Genomic DNA, 6,459 nt, shown 5'->3' on the forward strand with positions numbered 1-6,459 from the left:
TACCATTACCCTGTCCTCAGTGTCAGCTCCTGTATAGACTTATAGTACAGCAGTGTCTCCTGCTCTTTACCATTACCCTGTCCTCAGTGTCAGCTCCTGTACAGACGTATAGTGCAGCAGTGTCTCCTGCTCTTTACCATTACCCTGTCCTCAGTGTCAGCTCCTGTATAGACTTATAGTGCAGCAGTGTCTCCTGCTCTTTAGCATTACCCTATCCTCAGTGTCAGCTCCTGTACAGACTTATAGTACAGCAGTGTCTCCTGCTCTTTACCATTACCCTGTCCTCAGTGTCAGCTCCTGTATAGACTTATAGTACAGGAGTGTCTCCTGCTCTTTACCATCACCCTGTCCTCAGTGTCAGCTCCTGTATAGACTTATAGTGCAGCAGTGTCTCCTGCACTTTACCATTACCCTGTCCTCAGTGTCAGCTCCTGTACAGACTTATAGTGCAGCAGTGTCTCCTGCTCTTTACCATTACCCTGTCCTCAGTGTCAGCTCCTGTACAGACTTATAGTGCAGCACTGTCTCCTGCTCTTTACCATTACCCTGTCCTCAGTGTCAGCTCCTGTACAGACTTATAGTGCAGCAGTGTCTCCTGCTCTTTACCATTACCCTGTCCTCAGTGTCAGCTCCTGTACAGACTTATAGTGCAGCAGTGTCTCCTGCTCTTTACCATTACCCTGTCCTCAGTGTCAGCTCCTGTACAGACTTATAGTGCAGCACTGTCTCCTGCTCTTTACCATTACCCTGTCCTCAGTGTCAGCTCCTGTACAGACTTATAGTGCAGCAGTGTCTACTGCTCTTTACCATTACCCTGTCCTCAGTGTCAGCTCCTGTACAGACTTATAGTGCAGCAGTGTCTCCTGCTCTTTACCATTAACCTGTCCTCAGTGTCAGCTCCTGTATAGACTGATAGTGCAGCAGTGTCTCCTCCTCTTTACCATTACCCTATCCTCAGTGTCAGCTCCTGTACAGACTTATAGTGCAGCAGTGTCTCCTGCTCTTTACCATTACCCTGTCCTCAGTGTCAGCTCCAGTACAGACTTATAGTGCAGCAGTGTCTCCTGCTCTTTACCATTACCCTGTCCTCAGTGTTAGCTCCTGTACAGACTTATAGTGCAGCAGTGTTTCCTGCTCTTTACCATTACCCTGTCCTCAGTGTCAGCCCCTGTACAGACTTATAGTGCAGCATTGTCTCCTGCTCTTTAGCATTACCCTGTCCTCAGTGTCAGCTCCTGTATAGACTTATAGTGCAGCAGTGTCTCCTGCTCTTTACCATTGTCCTGTCCTCAGTGTCAGCTCCTGTACAGACTTATAGTGCAGCAGTGTCTCCTGCTCTTTACCATTACCCTGTCCTCAGTGTCAGCTCCTGTATAGACTTATAGTGCAGCAGTGTCTCCAGCTCTTTACCATTACCCTGTCCTCAGTGTCAGCTCCTGTATAGACTTATAGAACAGCAGTGTCTCCTGCTCTTTACCATTACCCTGTCCTCAGTGTCAGCTCCTGTACAGACTTATAGTACAGCAGTGTCTCCTGCTCTTTACCATTACCCTGTCCTCAGTGTCAGCTCCTGTACAGACTTATAGTGCAGCAGTGTCTCCTGCTCTTTACCATTACCCTGTCCTCAGTGTCAGCTCCTGTACACACTTATAGTACAGCAGTGTCTCCTGCTCTTTACCAATACCCTGTCCTCAGTGTCAGCTCCTGTATAGACTTATAGTGCAGCAGTGTCTCCTGCTCTTTACCATTACCCTGTCCTCAGTGTCAGCTCCTGTACACACTTATAGTACAGCAGTGTCTCCTGCTCTTTACCATTACCCTGTCCTCAGTGTCAGCTCCTGTACAGACTTATAGTGCAGCAGTGTCTCCTGCTCTTTACCATTACCCTGTCCTCAGTGTCAGCTCCTGTACACACTTATAGTACAGCAGTGTCTCCTGCTCTTTACCATTACCCTGTCCTCAGTGTCAGCTCCGGTATAGACTTATAGTGCAGCAGTGTCTCCTGCTCTTTACCATTACCCTGTCCTCAGTGTCAGCTCCTGTACACACTTATAGTACAGCAGTGTCTCCTGCTCTTTACCATTACCCTGTCCTCAGTGTCAGCTCCTGTACAGACTTATAGTGCAGCAGTGTCTCCTGCTCTTTACCATTACCCTGTCCTCAGTGTCAGGTCCTGTATAGACTTATAGTGCAGCAGTGTCTCCTGCTCTTTACCATTACCCTGTCCTCAGTGTCAGCTCCTGTACAGACTTATAGTGCAGCAGTGTCTCCTACTCTTCAGCATTACCCTGCTCTCAGTGTCAGCTCCTGTATAGACTTATAGTGCCGCATTGTCTCCTGCTCTTTACCATTACCCTGTCCTCAGTGTCAGCTCCTGTATAGACTTATAGTGCAGCAGTGTCTCCTGCTCTTTACCATTACCCTGTCCTCAGTGTCAGCTCCTGTATAGACTTATAGTGCAGCAGTGTCTCTTGCTCTTTACCATTACCCTGTCCTCAGTGTCAGCTCCTGTACAGACTTATAGGGCAGCAGTGTCTCCTGCTCTTTACCATTGCCCTGTCCTCAGTGTCAGCTCCTGTATAGACTTATAGTGCAGCAGTGTCTCCTACTCTTTACCATTACCCGGTCCTCAGTGTCAGCTCCTGTACAGACTTATAGTACAGCAGTGTCTCCTGCTCTTTACCATTACCTTGTCCTCAGTGTCAGCTCCTGTATAGACTTATAGTGCAGCAGTGTCTCCTGCTCTTTACCATTACCCTGTCCTCAGTGTCAGCTCCTGTACAGACTTATAGTGCAGCAGTGTCTCCTGCTCTTTACCATTACCCTGTCCTCAGTGTCAGCTCCTGTATAGACTTATAGTACAGCAGTGTCTCCTGCTCTTTACCATTACCCTGTCCTCAGTGTCAGCTCCTGTATAGACTTATAGTACAGCAGTGTCTCCTGCTCTGTACCATTACCCTGTCCTCAGTGTCAGCTCCTGTATAGACTTATAGTGCAGCAGTGTCTCCTGCTCTTTAGCATTGTCCTGCCTCAGTGTCAGCTCCTGTACAGACTTATAGTGCAGCAGTGTCTCCTGCTCTTTACCATTGTCCTGTCCTCAGTGTCAGCTCCTGTATAGACTTATAGTGCAGCAGTGTCTCCTGCTCTTTACCATTGTCCTGTCCTCAGTGTCAGCTCCTGTATAGACTTATAGTGCAGTATTGTCTCCTGCTCTTTACCATTACCCTGTCCTCAGTGTCAGCTCCTGTATAGACTTATAGTGCAGCAGTGTCTCCTGCTCTTTACCATTACCCTGTCCTCAGTGTCAGCTCCTTTATAGACTTATAGTGCAGCAGTGTCTCCTTCTCTTTACCATTACCGTGTCCTCAGTGTCAGCTCCTGTATAGACTTATAGTGCAGCAGTGTCTCCTGCTCTTTACCATTACCCTGTCCTCAGTGTCAGCTCCTGTATAGACTTAGAGTGCAGCAGTGTCTCCTGCTCTTTACCATTACCCTGTCCTCAGTGTCAGCTCCTATACAGACTTATAGTACAGCAGTGTCTCCTGCTCTTTACCATTACCCTGTCCTCAGTGTCAGATCCTGTACAGAATTATAGTGCAGCAGTGTCTCCTGCTCTTTAGCATTGTCCTGTCCTCAGTGTCAGCTCCTGTACAGACTTATAGTGCAGCAGTGTCTCCTGCTCTTTACCATTACCCTGTCCTCAGTGTCAGCTCCTGTACAGACTTATAGTGCAGCAGTGTCTCCTGCTCTTTACCATTACCCTGTCCTCAGTGTCAGCTCCTGTATAGACTAATAGTGCAGCAGTGTCTCCTGCTCTTTACCATTACCCTGTCCTCAGTGTCAGCTCCTGTACAGGCTTATAGTGCAGCAGTGTCTCCTGCTCTTTACCATTACCCTGTCCTCAGTGTCAGCTCCTGTACAGACTTATAGTGCAGCAGTGTCTCCTGCTCTTTACCATTACTCTGTCCTCAGTGTCAGCTCCTGTATAGACTTATAGTGCAGCAGTGTCTCCTGCTCTTTACCATTACCCTGTCCTCAGTGTCAGCTCCTGTATAGACTTATAGTGCAGCAGTGTCTCCTGCTCTTTACCATTACCCTGTCCTCAGTGTCAGCTCCTGTACAGACTTATAGTGCAGCAGTGTCTCCTGCTCTTTAGCATTACCCTGTCCTAAGTGTCAGCTCCTGTATAGACTTATAGGGCAGCAGTGTCTCCTACTCTTTACCATTACCCTGTCCTCAGTGTCAGCTCCTATACAGACTTATAGTGCAGCAGTGTCTCCAGCTCTTTACCATTACCCTGTCCTCAGTGTCAGCTCCTGTATAGACTTATAGTACAGCAGTGTCTCCTGCTCTTTACCATTACCCTGTCCTCAGTGTCAGCTCCTGTATAGACTTATAGTGCAGCAGTGTCTCCTGCTCTTTACCATTGTTCTGTCCTCAGTGTCAGCTCCTGTATAGACTTATAGTGCAGCAGTGTCTCCTGCTCTTTACCATTACCCTGTCCTCAGTGTCAGCTCCTGTATAGACTTATAGTGCAGCAGTGTCTCCTGCTCTTTACCATTGTCCTGTCCTCAGTGTCAGCTCCTGTATAGACTTATAGTGCAGCAGTGTCTCCTGCTCTTTACCATTACCCTGTCCTCAGTGTCAGCTCCTGTATAGACTTATAGTACAGCAGTGTCTCCTGCTCTTTACCATTACCCTGTCCTCAGTGTCAGCTCCTGTATAGACTTATAGTGCAGCAGTGTCTCCTGCTCTTTACCATTACCCTGTCCTCAGTGTCAGCTCCTGTATAGACTTATAGTGCAGCAGTGTCTCCTGCTCTTTACCATTACCCTGTCCTCAGTGTCAGCTCCTGTATAGACTTATAGTACAGCAGTGTCTCCTGCTCTTTACCATTACCCTGTCCTCAGTGTCAGCTCCTGTACAGACTTATAGTACAGCAGTGTCTCCTGCTCTTTACCATTACCCTGTCCTCAGTGTCAGCTCCTGTACAGACTTATAGTGCAGCAGTGTCTCCTCCTCTTTACCATTACCCTGTCCTCAGTGTCAGCCCTTGTACAGACTTATAGTACAGCAGTGTCTCCTGCTCTTTACCATTACCCTGTCCTCAGTGTCAGCTCCTGTATAGACTTATAGTGCAGCAGTGTCTCCTACTCTTTACCATTACCCTGTCCTCAGTGTCAGCTCCTCTATAGACTTATAGTGCAGCAGTGTCTCCTGCTCTTTACCATTACCCTGTCCTCAGTGTCAGCTCCTCTATAGACTTATAATACAGCAGTGTCTCCTGCTCTTTACCATTACCCTGTCCTCAGTGTCAGCCCCTGTACAGACTTATAGTACAGCAGTGTCTCCTGCTCTTTACCATTACCCTGTCCTCAGTGTCAGCTCCAGTACAGACTTATAGTGCAGCAGTGTCTCCTGCTTTTTACCATTACCCTGTCCTCAGTGTCAGCCCCTGTACAGACATATAGTACTGCAGTGTCTCCTGCTCTTTACAATTACCCTGTCCTCAGTGTCAGCTCCTGTACAGACTTATAGTGCAGCAGTGTCTCCTGCTCTTTACCATTACCCTGTCCTGAGTGTCAGCTCCTGTACAGACTTATAGTACAGCAGTGTCTCCTGCTCTTTACCATTACCCTGTCCTCAGTGTCAGTTACTGTACAGACTTATAGTGCAGCAGTGTCTCCTGCTCTTTACCATTACCCTGTCCTCAGTGTCAGCTCCTGTACAGACTTATAGTACAGCAGTGTCTCCTGCTCTTTACCATTACCCTGTCCTCAGTGTCAGCTCCTGTACAGACTTATAGTGCAGCAGTGTCTCCTGCTCTTTACCATTACCCTGTCCTCAGTGTCAGCTCCTGTATAGACTTATAGTGCAGCAGTGTCTCCTGCTCTTTACCATTATCCTGTCCTCAGTGTCAGCTCCTCTATAGACTTATAGTGCAGCAGTGTCTCCTGCTCTTTACCATTACCCTGTCCTCAGTGTCAGCTCCTGTATAGACTTATAGTGCAGCAGTGTCTCCTGCTCTTTACCCCTGCCCTGTCCTCAGTGTCAGCTCCTGTATAGACTTATAGTGCAGCAGTGTCTCCTGCTCTTTACCATTGTCCTGTCCTCAGTGTCAGCTCCTGTATAGACTTATAGTGCAGCAGTGTCTCCTGCTCTTTACCATTACCCTGTCCTCAGTGTCAGCTCCTGTATAGACTTATAGTACAGCAGTGTCTCCTGCTCTTTACCATTACCCTGTCCTCAGTGTCAGCTCCTGTATAGACTTATAGTGCAGCAGTGTCTCCTGCTCTTTACCATTACCCTGTCCTCAGTGTCAGCCCTTGTACAGACTTATAGTACAGCAGTGTCTCCTGCTCTTTACCATTACCCTGTCCTCAGTGTCAGCTCCTGTACAGACTTATAGTACAGCAGTGTCTCCTGCTCTTTACCATTACCCTGTCCTCAGTGTCAGCT

This window comes from Phyllobates terribilis, unplaced genomic scaffold (genome assembly GCF_046119375.1).
Source record: "Phyllobates terribilis strain yellow unplaced genomic scaffold, ASM4611937v1 Scaffold_6__1_contigs__length_29720123, whole genome shotgun sequence".
Taxonomy (NCBI): domain Eukaryota; kingdom Metazoa; phylum Chordata; class Amphibia; order Anura; family Dendrobatidae; genus Phyllobates; species Phyllobates terribilis.